This window comes from Balaenoptera ricei, chromosome 2 (assembly GCF_028023285.1).
Source record: "Balaenoptera ricei isolate mBalRic1 chromosome 2, mBalRic1.hap2, whole genome shotgun sequence".
NCBI classification, from domain to species: domain Eukaryota; kingdom Metazoa; phylum Chordata; class Mammalia; order Artiodactyla; family Balaenopteridae; genus Balaenoptera; species Balaenoptera ricei.
In genome coordinates, this window is record NC_082640.1 from 117,547,780 (window position 1) to 117,563,597 (window position 15,818).

Sequence of the window (15,818 nt, forward strand, 5' to 3'; positions counted from 1 at the left end):
GTCTTATAAACAATAAAATATTTCAGTAACTCTGAAAGGTATAGAACACTATTTCCATGTTCCAGGAATGCAGGGGGACCATGAAGTGTTGAAAGACGTGACTAAGAGTGTTATAGGAGGCCAGGAAATGAATGGTGAATGTATATACTTGGCTGGTATGAGAGTGTGCAGATCTGTAGACTGTGTTTATGAAATCACAGATGTTTGGAGCTGAAAGGCTTTCAGCTTTTCACCAATAAGTACTATGTTAACTGTGGGTTTGTTGTAAATAGCCCTTATTATGTTACGATACGTTCCCTCTCTACACACTTTGAGAGTTTTTATCATGAGCATGTGTTGAATTTTCTCAGTGCTTTTTCTGCATCTATTGAGATGATCTTGTAATTTTTCTTATCCTTCATTTTGTTAATGTAGCGTATCACATTGATTTGTGAGTGTTGAATAATCCCTGGAGTAAATCCAACTTGATCATGGTGTATGATCCTTTTTATGTATTGTTGGATTCGGTTTGCTATTTTGTTGAGGATTTTTGTGTCTGTATTCGTTACAGATATTGGCCTGTAATTTTCTTTATTTGTAGTGCCTTTGTCTGGTTTTGGTGTCAGGGTAATTGTGGCCTCATGGAATTAATTTGAGAGAGTTCCATCCTCTTCAATTTGGGGGGAATATTTTGAAAAGGATAGGTATTAGTTCTTTTTTATATGTTCGGTAGAATTCCCCTGTGAAGCCATCTGGTCCTGGACTTATGTTTGTTGAGAGGTTTTTTTTTAATTACAAATTTAATTTCACTGCTAGTAATCAGTCTATTCAAATTATCTGTTTCTTCTTGATTCAGTATTGGCAAGTTGTATGTTTCTAGAAATTTGTCCATTGCTTCTAGGTTGTCCATTTTGTTAGGATAAAATTTCGTAGTATTTGCTTATGATTTTTTTGTATCTCTGTGGTATCAGTTACTGTTTCTCCTCTTTCATTCCTTATTTTGTTTATTTGGGTCCTCTTTTTTTTCTTGGTGAGCCTGACTAAAGGTTTATCAATTTTATTTATTTTTTCAAAAAGCCAGCTCTTGGTTTCATTGATCTTTTCTATTGTTTTTTGATCTCTATTTTATTTCTTTCCTCTCTGAACTTTATTATTCCCTTCCATCTGCTGACTTTGGGCTATGTTTGTTCTTCTTTTTCTAATTCCTTTAGGACATAGGTTAGGTTGTTTGAGATTTTTCTTGTTTCTTGAGGAAGGCCTTTATCACTATGAAGTTCTTTTTTTGAACTGCTTTTGCTGCATCCCATAGATTTTGGAGTGTTTTGTTTCCAGTTTTGGTTGTTTAGAGATATTTTCTGATTTCCTCTTTGATTACTTCTTTGACCCATTTGTTCTTTAGTAGCATGTTGTTTAGTCTCCACATGTTTGTTATTTTCCCATTTTTCTTTCTGTAGTTGATTTCTAGCTTCATACTTTTGTAGTCAGAAAAAAATGCTTGATATAATTTCTGTCTTTTTAAATTTGTTGAGACTTACTTTGTGGCCCATCAAGCGATCTCTCCTGGAGAATGTTCCATGTGCACTTGAAACAAATGCATATTCTGTTGTTTTTGAATGGAATGTCCTATAGATATCCATTAGGCCCAACTGGTCTATTGTGTCATTTAAGACCACTGTTGCCTTATTGATTTTCTGTCTGCATGATCTGTTTATTGATGTAAGTGGGCTGTTAAAGTCCCTTACTATTATTGTATTATCATCAATTTCTCCCATTATGTCTGTTAGTATTCACTCTATATATTTAGATGCTCCGGTATTGGGTGCATATATATTAACAAGTGTAATGTCCTCCTCTTGTATTGAGCTCTCTATTATTGTATAATGCCCTTCTTTATCTTTGACTTTACTTTAAAGTCTATTTTGTCTTATATGAGTATTGCTACCCCCACTTTCTTGTTGTTTCCCTTTGCAGAAAATATCTTTTTCCCTCCCCTCACTTTCAGTCTGTGTGTGTCTTTAGCACTGAAGTGAGTCTCTTGTAAGCAGCATATAGAGGGGTCTTGTGTGTGTTTTTTTTTTAATTTGATCTGCCACCCTATGTTTTTTGATTGGAACATTTTGTTCATTGACATTTAAAGTAATCATTGGTAGTTATGTACTTATTGCCATTTTATTACTTTTTTTCTGGTTGTTTCTGTAGTTCTTTCCTGTTCATTTCTTCTTTTTTGTTTTTTCTTTGTGGTTTGATTCTGTGGTAGTGTGCTTGTGATCCTTTCTTTTTAGTTTTTGTGAATCTATTATAGGTCTTTGATTTGTGGATACCATGGGGTTCATGTATGTTGACCTATAACTACATCTACTTGTTTTAAACTGGTAGACATTTAAGTTCAAACACATTCTAAAAGATCTATATTTTTTTACTTCCCTCCCCTACATTCTGTGTTTTTGATGTCATATTTTACATCTTCATGCTTATCTTTTTACTGTTTATTTTAGTTATAGTTGCTTTTACAATTTTTTTTTAATCTATGTACTGGCTTATTTAAATGATCTTCAATCTTTACTATATAATAGCCTCTCCTGTTGGAATTTTCCCTTTCTTATACGTTCTTGCTTCTTTTCTATTTAGAGAAGTACCTTTGATACTTCTTTCAGGGTAGGTTTATTATTGCTGAGTTCTTTTAGTTTTTGCTTGTCTGATAAACTATTTATCTCTCCTCCTATTCTAAATGATAATCTTGCTGGGTAGATTGTCCTAGGTTGCAGATTTTTCCCTTCCAGGACTTTAAATATATCCTGCCACTCCCTTCTGACCTGTAAAGTTTCTGCAGAGAAATCAGTTGATAGCCTTATGGGGTCCCCTTGTATATGACTCTTTGTTTCTCTCTTGCTGTCTGTAGAATTCTCTCCTTGTCTTTAACTTTTGCTATTTTAATTATATGTCTTGGTGTGGGTTTCTTTGTGTTCATCTTGTTTGGTACTCTCTGTGCTTGCTATACCTGGATATCTGTGTCTTCCTTCAAGTTTTATAAGTTTAGCCATAATTTCCTCAAATACATTTTCAATCCCCTTCTCTCTCTCTTCTCCTTCTGGGACTCCTATAAGTGAATGTTGGTATGCTGACTTTTATCCCAGAGATCGCTTAGGCTGTTGTCATTTTTCAGAATTTGCTTTTCTTTTTGCTGTTCTGATTGGGTGATCCATTATCCTATCTTCCAGACACTTAATGCATTCTCCTGTATCACTTAGTGTGCTTTTCATTCCTTCTAGTATGTTTTTATTTCTGCTATTGAATTATTCATTTCTGATTGGGTCTTCTTTAATATTTTCTATTTCCTTGTTAACGTGTTCACTGTGTACATCAATTCTTTTCCCTAATTCAGTTAAACATTTTTGTTACCAGTGCTTTGAATTCTTTATCTGGTAAATTGTTTATTTCTGTTTCATTATTTTTTAGGGGTTTTCTCTTGCTCTTTCAACTGAGAGTTGTTTCTCTGCCTTTTCATCTTGCTTAACTTTCTCTGCCTCTATGAATTTAGGTGAAACATTTGATCTTGTGATCTTGAAGGGGTGATCTTATGTGGGCACATCCTAATACAGACTTCATGTTTCTAATGCCTTTGGAGGGGAAGCTGGATTTGTTATGGATACAAGTCACTTCTTTCCTCAGAGTGTGCTGACAGCTCTCACCTTGGTAGAGGGTGGGGCTGCAGATGGAGGGACTAGGGCTGATGCTTGGTGTAAGGCAGGACTGCTCAGTGTCCATTACTGCCCTATAGTGGGTGGGGTCTGATCCCAAGTTGCTGGAGCAGAAACCCTGAGAGTCAGGCCTAAGTTGGCTCTGTCCCTTTAAGTGTGTGTGTTTTCCCCTTCCCCACAGACCTTTGATCCAAAGAGGGGGAGTGTTGATGCAAGTGGGGCTTGTGTGGGCTCTGGGCTTGTGTCCACTGCAGACAGTTCTGATGAACTGCCTGTGCAGGCATCCACAACTCTGCACAGATGCAACCTCTGGTGTAAGTCCCCTTTGTTCCTCACAGCTGATCACTACCTTCAGCCTCTGCTGCCCCCATCCTGGTGTGGAATCTCTGCAGTGCAGGTGGCCTGTTGCAATGTATCAGGGGTGTGCTGTGGTTGAGTGTCTAGTATCAGAAATCTGGGCTGCTTCACTGGAGCTGTTACCTGAAAAGTGGGTTTGCCTCTTGGTGGGTGTCAAGCCAAAAGACACAACCAAGCCAAAGATTGGGAGAAGGAAGCATTTATTACTTGCAGCAAGTAAGGGGAACACCGGGGGTCTTTCCCAAGGCAGTGTCTCCCAAACAGCACAATCTGGGTAGTTTTAAGCTAAGGGCATATTCATGAAGTGGCTTGGGTGGTTGACAGAGTCCAAGCTTTAGGTGATTAAAGTCACAAGGGTCAGAAAAGGTCAACATCATCCCTTAGGTTCCAGGTGATCTGCTGGTTGAGCACTTCAGGCTAATCTTTACCACTGAAAGAGAACTGGGAGTTTTTACAACTGATATTTTTATCTTTGCTATTATTATTTCTCTTGCCTGATAATTGTAATTTGTTTCTACATTTTTTTGTTCCCTTAAGATCATTTATTATTGAGACCTGTTCAAGGGTAAGCATTGTGGCTAGGCTTAGATCACAAAATGGCTTAGGCCAAAAATGGCTTCTCTTATGTCAAGAAAGTCATCTCTGTTTTTTTTTCTCCAGAGACCCCCCCCCCCCGCCCTATCAGCTTACAGAGCTGCTTGAGTAAGGGCCAATGATAGCTGCTGCCCCACCCCCCAGGATCTGCCCCGGAACTGGGTTGCCTCTGTGTCCCACAGTCGAGTCTTTTCCCTGGTCTTGGCTGCCCCAGATCCAGTCCCTCACTGTGACACAGAGTGAGCAGGCCTAGAACATTTGCTTGGCTTGGGCTCGGGCAAGCCAGGAGGCAGTCACAGGAAACCCTGCCACCACTAGAGCAGATCTCTCTCCACCTGGCCTCAGGGGCAAGTCTGTGTGTGTGTACTCATGAACAGAGTCCAGGCTTCCCCTTCTATTAGCCCCAGTGATCCTCTAACCAGACAAGGGGCCTGTCTCCCCCACATAGGACCCTGTGTTTGGAGTGCCCAATCTTTGGCTTGAACTGCTCACTTCCCAGGGAGGTGTCCACCCCTGTAATCTCCCTCTTCCTCTGAGTCCCCACCCAGGGGCACAGTTCCTGACCTGATGGCTTTTCTTCTCTTCCTACCCAACTACATGTGCATCTTTCTTATAGCCTTGGTTGTGCAGGGGTCCTTCTGCCAGTTTGTTTTCAGTGAGAATTCTTCCATGTGTAGATGTATTTTGATGTGTTCGGGGGATGGAGGTTGAGGTGAGTTCCATGTCCTATTACTCTGCCATCTTGATCTGTAACGGACAGGTATTGTTATTTTCGAACTCACTCTACAAGTTTTACCTAAACATTTAGCCTGTTTGCATTTAACCCAATTACTTATTAATTTGGGTTTATATCTAGTATCTTAGGATTTGTTTATTCTTTGTCCCACTGGGTTTTCCCCCCTCTTTTTCTCTCTGTGTTGTCTTCTCCATGGATTGTGAATTTTAATCTTCATCTTGTTACTATTTTTTTCATAAATAAAGTACTCAGTTGTGAGTACTGAGTTAACAAAACTTTCTTTTTATATGGGAAATTGACCTTGAGGTAACTTTCACTTAGCTGTTTTTTCACTTAGCAGAGCCCTATGATAGCAGTATTTCAGTTGTCAGACTATTTAGTAAACCTCCGGCAGCTGGACTGGGGTTTGGGTAAGATGGATTAATTTATAAATATCAGGTTGGAAGACACAGATTCGATTTTCCTTGTGTGTTGAATTACTTGTAAAGAGGGTTTTTTGTTTGCTTTGCTTTGTTTTGTTTTGTTTGGTGTTTTTGCAGGGATATGGAATTATGCCCAAGGCTTCTTATATGGAGCCTACAGCCTCTGAGATAAAGTTGTTTCCATACTCCAATGTGTTGCCTCAAACCTAAGTCTTCACTTGGTAGGCCAAAGAATTGTCCCTGAATTTTTGCAAAAATTCCCACCAAAGAGGCACTACTGATGCTGCCCATTGGTATACTTAGTCTTCTGTCATCTATCTTCCTTTACAGCTGAGTAAACTGAGCTAGGATAGTCTATTCACATCTAGAGTGTAAGAGGTCTCGCTAATGGTATTCTAGCAGAATGCATACTGTTGTAGTTACCCCATATATTATAATATGCATCCTTGACTTATAATAATGTAATGACACCATTTATCAGATGGCCTTGGAACATTTTAACTCCATTTACCCTTTCTCTTTTTGCTATTTTTGCCATGCATTAAATTATGCATATATTTTAAACATTGTTATATTTGTTATTTATAGTATTTTCTTTGCTCTTTATTTACTTTCCTGCATTTGTATACCTCACTCTGGGATCATTGCTCATCTGTGTGAAGACATTGATTTAGTATTTGTGTAGTATCAGGTTTCTGGTAGTGAATTATCTCAGTTTTTAATCATCTAAAAATATTTTTATTTAGTTTTTACTTTTCAAGGATATTTTTACTGGCTGTGAATTCCATACTTGCAGTGATTTTATTTCGATGTTACAAGGCTGTTACTCCATTGTTTACTAGATTTGATTATTACTCTTAAAAGTCTATTTTTGCAAGATAGTTAGTACGGTGTTGGTCTGAAGCAAGATAATTCTTCATTAACCATACGTGAAAGCGGAAATCTGTACTCAATGATATGTGACTTTCAAGCAAAGTCATTTTTTTTTTTCTTTACTTTGCCACTTAAGTTTATAGTTGGCTGCAAAAGTCCCTGACTAAGGGGGAAACAAAAGGGGCCACTAGCATATTCTTTGCCTTGCTACAGCTGCTATTTCAAATAATGGGAATTTGTGCTAAATCATTTGTATTAGGTCTTTTATGGCTCTAAACTGCCAAATTTATACATTGGGTCTATCACTTATTAGTTCTATGACACTGATCAACTTGCTAAATGTCTCTATGTCTCAGTTTACTCTTATATTAATTACGGATAATAATAGTTTTTACATCTTGTTGTTTTTATGATAAATGATTCAATCTATGTTAACTATTTTGATGATGATGATGTTATTATAACTAAAGTATTAACTGCTGTTGATATTATATATAGAAAACTAAAGTTAATATTATCCTGTAGAAGATAGTTATATATTGTTATATAGTTATATATCCCTATACTAAGTTCAGGTGTTAATACTAGCACAGGTGTTATAGCAGCTAATTTCTGTAGGTAATTTTTCTAATACACTCATAGATATAATATATACTTTCACCCTAACCAAAGTTTTATGTTAATATTTCCATTTATCATTTAACAGTTTATATCTATTTCTGGTCTGGTGCAGGACTACTTTTTAAAAATATTACTGTTGTATTCATTATTGATTCTATATATCTAGGAGAAGAAACCTTATGCACTTGAAATTTTTATCATAAATTAAAAACACCTAGTTTTGCATTCTTTGTATATATTGCTAACAACATTTCTGTTATCTTGTTCAGCTGTTTTCTTCATTCAGTAGTAGTTGTTTAAGAAGTACTAAGTTATGAATTACATTCTTTGATATCTTTGTGAAGTTCTGTGGTATGAGAATATCAATTCACTGCAGTAGTTATGCAATTTCTATGCATTGAGCATGAAGTAGCAGCTTTCATTAGCAGATTTTCACAGTCAAAACTGTTATTTCTCTACCAACATCTCTAATTCAAAATGCAAGCTGCTTGTTTGCAAACAGAGAAATTGGAACTTGCCAATTATGTTAATCATCAGATATAAAAATCTCTTGAATGTCTCACGTACTAAAGAACAATTGAAAATTCACTTTTTTATGTGCACAACTATTTATCTATCACATTTCCTATCATTTTGATTGAATTACAAAGGCATTTTTTTAAAAAAGCCATTCTTTTCAGTCAATTAATATATATTATTAATTTTTAAGAGATTTAGCTGGGTTTTGCCCCGAGTCAAATTACTTTAAGATTCCTATAGATGTATAGAAATTATGGATTATTCTACAGAAGCTTAGATTACTCTTTGCCATCCACTATCTATAATGTCTGGCCTAGAAACATGACAGTCATAATTTAAACCTTTAAGATGTTTTAAGTCACTAATTTAGTGCAATATTGTGAAAGTTTTAGATTGTTATTCTTTCTTTAAAATTTTATTTATATATTTATTCATTTATCTATATTTATTTGGCTGCGTCTGGTCTTAGTTGCGGCGTGCAGGCTCTTTGTTGCAGCGCGCAGGCTCCAGGGAGCCGAGGCTCAGTAGCTGGGGCGCTCAGGCTCTCTAGTTGTGGCACGCGGGCTCTAGCGCATGCAGGCTTAATTGCCCTGTGGCATGTGGGATCTTAGTTCCCAGACCAGGGATCGAACCTGCGTCCCATGCATTGGAAGGCAGATTTTTAACCACTGGACCACAAGAGAAGTCCAGATTGTTATTCTTTTCTAAAAGGCCAGAATAACATAATAATCTATTAGTTGTCAGCACTAATGATATTACCTTAATATTTGTTACACATTAAATATCAATGGAAAATAGATTACCTTTGTTTTCTCATTATACCAAATTAGTTTTATAGCGAAGTCTTATTGTCTATCTTTTAAAAAGTATCTTTGACAAACAAAGGAAAATATATACATGCAGTACAATGTGACTTTTTATTAGCACAATGCCAGTATTAATTCTTTAAATCAAAATAAGTTATTAAATGTATGAATGCTATGGATATTCTCCTCTTTTTCAGTATGCTGCTTTCCTAAAAGGAAACATACTTAGAAAAATAATGCAAGTTCGAAATGAAACATTTTATATATTTCTTCCTATTTCTTTGTTTAAAAATACTTTTTTCTACCTTTCAGAAATTTCTATAATCATTGGGTTACTCTGAGTGATCTTTAAGTGCTAATATCAATAAAGTAAGCTTATTGTATAGAATTTTAAATTATATATCATTCATACCATTTTCAGGGAAATTCAGGAAGCTAGTATATCATTCAGTGTATGCTGTGAAAGGATATTAGTATTATAATAGTAATAATTTCATGCTACCTATAACATAAATGAAGTAATGTATGCTGGTTTCAATGTATTATGTATTTGCTACAATAGGAATAAAACCAGTCCTTAGTACATTTAGAATTCTGATTTACAGACCCATGGAAAATGCAATATTATTTTCCTCTTCTTAAAGTAGTAATAATCAGCCCTATGCCCCATCACTTGTGAAAAACTCAGAAGGGGGTTTAGAAACTGGTGCACATTTTAGTGAAGAAACATATGGATCTACAATCCTTTTATCTGGAGATCTCAGAGAGTTTGACCTCAGTTTTGCAGTTTCTGTACGTCTAGAATGGTATCCCTCAAAAAGGCTCTAAGGTCATTGCAAACATGATTCACTGTGAACGACAATAAGTAAAGCCAAAGGCTGACTATTATTTGCAGAACTTATGGCAAGAAAAATAAGCAAGGATTGTAGGTTAGTTAAAATTCCAGAGAAATAGCAGGTCTAGGAGTATAAAACGTGACAATTCCTTATTATCTATTAAGGCATTTCCAAAATAATTCTATAGGTTGAGAACTAGGTAGAGGTTGAAAAAGTAAAGTTAGATATATCATTCTAGAAATTAGAGAATATACTTCTAGAACTCTATGATTTTGATAAACTATAACCTTGGAGTAACACAAATAAATATGTTACTCTTGTACTATTGGCATATTGTCAACCCTAAAAGGTTCGTCAATTCTACTGTGCCTCAGTTTCTCCATTTGTAAAATGTCAGTCTCTCATATAACTGTAAAACACACCCACTGCGTGACACAGTTTGTAGTAGACATATAAATGTAGATAAATAGTAGAGAAAAATCAGATCTTAAGAAGTGAGAAAAAATGTTTGGGTCTCTTGAGGGTTTCTGTGTGTGTATTAAGCAAAGGAAGTTCAGGAAGAAATGTAAGTACAGCTTTTTAAAATATTTAATGTTACATGATAGCTTCCTATAGATATAAAGTGATGTTTTTATCAACAATTAATGTTTTAGTATTAAATATCCTCATCTTGCTTATGGAACAGAAGTGAGAAAAATAGGAAATTTTTGCAACTCTTTCCTGCTTTGAGCTTAGAACTAATTGTCTGGGGTAAGAAATCATGATATCAGATGCATATGCATATGTTTAACATGCACATGTTAAACAATGCATATGTTTAAGCACAAAATTATAGATGTAGGGTGGCAGTAAGGTGTTAGAGAGACCATCAGTATAATGGATATATGAATTAAATTGTAATCACACAATAAATGATAATCATAGGGAGAGGCAACTTCCTTAGGAGGCTAAATAGTGCCAAGATAGGGAAAGACTTGGGTCCAATCTTAAAGTTATTAATACATCTAAAGAAAGAATATGTATCAATAGATAGAGTGGGAGGAGAAGCATGGTGGTGTAGAAACTTAGGGAAAAAAAAGACTTTGAAAAAGTAACCTTAGGAGTGCTTTCCCAAACTGCCCATAACTGAGGGTTCTGTACCCCAAGAGTCAATAGTATCTTGTATCAGAAACAATTCCAAATGTCATTGACGTGTGCAAGTTTGGTGCACTAAAATACCAATTCCCCCTACTCTGGCCCATACTTATCAAGAGATTGACAAATTATAATTTGGTTCTCCCAGTGCCTTATCTAAACAGAATGTTAGTGCTCTTCAGGAGGTAGATTTTAAGGTAAAAGTCACCACTGTTGTACATTTTAGCTTCTGTTTACTAACAACGTGAGTCAACTTTCCAAGAGTAGTCAAGTCTGGAGCTTGCCAGCATTAAGTCTGTGGACCAGATGAAAACATTAACAATCAGTTCATGCAAAAAATAAACATTGGCCACCTAATGTGTGTTTGGTATTGGAGATAAAACATGAGAGAAAATATCCAAGGGAAGTTGATACTTTGCATCCTTATATTCCTGCTTCATGTTCAGAATCCTTCCAAAAATTAGCATCTCTTGAAAAATTAAAACTATTGATATATTCTTATCTTAACATCATGGATTCATATCTCTATTTGTATTGTGAATTGTAGTCAGGGAATACTATTATATTCCACAAGAATTTCTGAGAGGAAGGATCATAAGACATGCCACAGTGAATGGAGATAGAGTAACATTATGTTCCAAGTCATCAAGGCTTTTAATTCTCTAGGACAGCTTTACAGTTCACAAGTCATAGTGAATCCTTAGACCATCAATAAAGATTTATAGAAAATCACTACACAGGTACTCTGGTATAAAAAAAAATATATATATATATATATATATATATATATATATATATATTTCTACTTTACCACAGATCAGACCCAGAGATTCTGCCTCCTTATTTATTTTGCTTTTTTTTTTTTTTTTGAGGCCTACACTGACTTAATCCTGTTCAGAAAGGAAATCTAAATCTCTCACTACTTTCACAGCAAAGAACTGGCTCTAGAAGCTCTCCAGAGGTTGGGGCTTGACAAGCAAATATCAATAGATTTCCATTAAAAGAAAATATTCTGTATGTGAGAACTTTACTGAAATACAGCCAATTTATCATGTTTTCCCATGCTTGCATTAGCTTATATATAATATAGTTTTACAGACATGGTTCTATCTTTGAAAATTACATGTCCTCAACTTTATAATATGTTATCAAAGATAAAGGGATTTAATTCCAAAATTAAAAAAAGGAACATGGTCAATATATCACTGTTCAAATTATTTTTGAATTCTCTGAATTTAATTTTGTCTGTTGGCATGAAAAATAGTAAATTCTGTGAAAGATGCCCCCTCAGAAATGTTTTCACATAAGGTGTATAGTGCAGAGAGTAACTGACAAGGTCTAAATGCAGACACACAGTTAATCCCATTATGATTGGTTTTCTATTTTTAGTGAAAATGACAGTTGGTTATGCCTTAAAACTGAAATCATCATCAGAAAATATGCTAACACTTTGACAATACTTACCAATCCAGAGGGAAAGTGATATGATAGATAGAACTAGGCCAAAACCCACTCTCTAAATACGTGGTTGGTTTGGGGCTAATTAATCCCACTACAGAGGCTTGTTCTTATTGGTGATCAGTAGCTCCAAGGCACAAATAACTAAGAGATAAAGTGGGCTCCATTGTAATTCAAGCAATCGTAAAACCTTTAGGATTTATCCAGGGTGTGAGTCAGAGCAGAGGCAAATCCATGGTTCTGTCAAATATTGAACAACTCGGTGGGCAGCACCCAGGATTCTGAGAGATGTTTGCATAAGAAATAGGAAGATGCAGGTGTGTGGGATACTGGAGCCACCAAAGGCAAAGGAACCTGGCAAGACCTACCTAGTTTGCCAGGGTCTAACCAAGTGTGCAGTGCTGAGAGCTTGAGTGCCAGTCATAGTGGGGAACTATGGTATTAACCTAGGAAATTAGGACAATTACAGTCAGAGTTAACCACTAAGGAAAAGGATAAAAGCAATAGGAGAACTGTTTCGCCTCAGAATCTGTTCAGGAGCCTAAAGCTACCACCTGGAAAATGGACCCTCAGTTTTCTTTCAAATAGAAATGATTTGGCTAAGGAAAACATAAAGGACATTTTAGGTTATTGATAAGCCAGGTAATACCAGAGACGATCAATTTGCAGAGACATTGCACTTTTTTTTCCTATGATTTTCTAAAGTATAAGCGAAAAAAAAAAAAAGGGTGATGATAAGATTGGCCCAAGGTATTGTATGCTTGGTCCAGTAGATTTAACAAGAGATGAAATTATTAATGGAATGTCTCACTTCCAATCCACCATGATACAAAAATCCTTGGTGAACTAGTGATTGTTAATAGACTTCTGCTATGAAACATCTAACTAAATGATTAAAATGCATTAAAATCACTTGGTGACAGACTTCAATGTAGTCAAACTACCAATTTAGTTAATGCACCCTCATCCTTTATTGGACTTTTAAATTTGTACTACATACTCACTACCGGATGGCTCCACGTTGGTAAAAAAAAAATGGCTTGGGGCAAAAAAAATAAAGTGAAAAGTTCCATATATAGTATTTTCTCTATTTTGCTTTGCAAACCATTAATACCACAGAGTTTAAAATCTATTCTTGTAAAGGTTTAACTAAACTTTATCAATGTGTTTTGAACAATACTTTGGTTGTGGGGGGGGCAGTTCCAAATGATGGATAGCTTTGGCAAAGACTAAAAATTAAAATTATTAACAGTATCCTTGGGAAGAATCATTCAGATAAGTTGCTACCTTTTAATCTAGTTTCTCTACTCAATAGTTTATAAATATTGTTGTGAATCTTTGGAGGAAAATAAAGCTTTCCAAAACTAAGACATGATAACAATTAATTGTATTTTTAAATGTTTCTAATGTGCAATGTTTCTCTTTCAAGGAATAAATATCATTTAATTTACAAAAACTAATACTAATTTAAAGGTCAGAGACTCCACTGTTTTTTTCTCTTTGACACCTTTGTGCATTCATCTCATTGTTTGACTGTTTACCTCATGCATTCAGTAATATAAATTCCTTGGCATTTAGCTGGATCTTTTTTCCCCTTGTGGTTTGAAGTTCTTTCCCTTTTTTAATTAGATTGACCTTTTGGTTCACTTGAATGCCCTCAACCTGACAAAGAATAACTGTTCTCTTCTAAGGCAACCAGAAAAGAACAGAGAAAGAGTGAAAACACGGACATAAAATGAAAAATTTTGATGCAGTGATCTGGTTGTTATAATTGTATAATTGTTACTTTGTATAGTCACTAACATAGAGAAATACCCGGCTCTGCACAATTCTGAGGGCTTTCATGTGATAAGCTGCTTCTTATCTACCCAAGAGGACACTTTTATAACGTTCCTTAAAACTAATGTCATTCAAGTGTTTTTTAAATATCTAGTAACAGCTGACCTGCCTTACCTTTCTAAAATCCAATGAGTAGTCTTGAAGAAATTAAAAACGTGACTGGTTCTCATTGTCATCCTGTCATTCTGTGTATGTACATATGATAAACATACACACGTGTGTGTGCAAATACACATATCTTCTTTTGAAAAGCAAGTTTTGAAGAACATTTGAAACTATAGCTATCTGTTGAGGTTGAATCCACACTGTCTAATTATTCAACAAACTATGAGATTCAGATATTTATTGTTTATATTTCTACACATGATCCATAATGTATAACTCATATGAAATTATGAGACTAGGTAGTAACCAACGATTTTGACTAGTGCCTATGTGTCAAAGCTTGAGACATAGAGTAGGTAAGAATTTATTCTGAAAACTTGTGTTGAATACATCAGAGCCATAGTAATACTAACACAAGTTACTTCTAATATTCTAAGATGTTGCTTTTCAGTCCCCCCACAAAAAAGATCACTTTAAAAATGTATAAGATAGGTATGAACTGACTGATGCACACTCCATTATTTACGAGTTATCAATTGACAATTTAGGTAGTAGCTTGGTCAACTTGGCCTGAATACAAGAAAATATGATAATTGAATCTCAAGATAGGTAAAGCAATTATAAAAGAATAGCAAGGTAAAGGCATTCTTTTCAAATTTTTAGGCTTTATGAAATTATATCTGGGATATTGAACTGAAGATTGAAGAGATATCAGAATGTAATCTATTTTAAAAGAGTGGCATGTAGACACTGATGCCAGAGAAATACCCTATAATAGAAAATTAATTAAATTATATTGCAAGCTACACATTATAGAACACTGCAAAGCCACAAAAAATGATGTCTATGAATACCAGTTACATGGAAATACATTCATACTTTATTTTTGAGTGAAAAGAATATCAGGATACACAGCAGTATATCCTGTTATGTATCCAGTATATAGCAGTAAGGTGTGTGTGTGTGTGTGTGTGTGTGTGTGTATGTACTGACATGTACATAATTTGGGTATTTATTTCACCATTATTTATAATTTGAATGTATAAAACAAGTTTAAATACTTAGGGAATAGTGTTTGTGTCAGATGAATAACTTTTGATTATAAAAAAATTATAAATCAAAGATTATTCTAGCTCTGGAAAAGAAATTGGGTAGGTGACTTAGGTGTTTGAATGGCTTTGTGCATTTTTAATAGAAACCATAGGTGACAACACTAATGAATCTGTGTGAGGTCCCTGTGCTGACATAAGGTAGGATACTACATGCTAACAGAAGCTGGGTGTAATCATAATAAGAGTAATTCTAATAACAACATCAATAACCACAACATAAATATGTGCTTGATTACTCTAAAGGTGATTAAAGATATTTACCAGTGATGCCAAGGCAATTCTATGCAGGTGTTATGGCTATTCAGTGGAGAAAGGATTGTCTTTTTAAGAAATGGTTCTGAGACAATCAGATAACCATATGCAGAGTAATGAATTCAGCATACATAAAAATTAACTAAAATGGATGATAGAACTAAATGTAAGAGCTAAAACCATAAAATTCTTGAAAGAAAACACGGGAGTAATTTCTGTGAACTTGAAGTGAGCAAATATGTCTTAATCCCAACAATAAAACTATACTCCATAAAGAAAAAAAAATTAAATTGGACTTCATGAGGATTAAAAACTTTCACACTTCAAAAGATACCAGTGAGTCAATGAAAAGACAAGCCAGAGACTTTGAGAAAATAATTACAAATCATATGTCTGATAAAGTATGTGTATCTCAGAAATTTAAATAACCTTACAATTCAATATAACAAATAACCCAATTAAAAATGTAAAGATTTA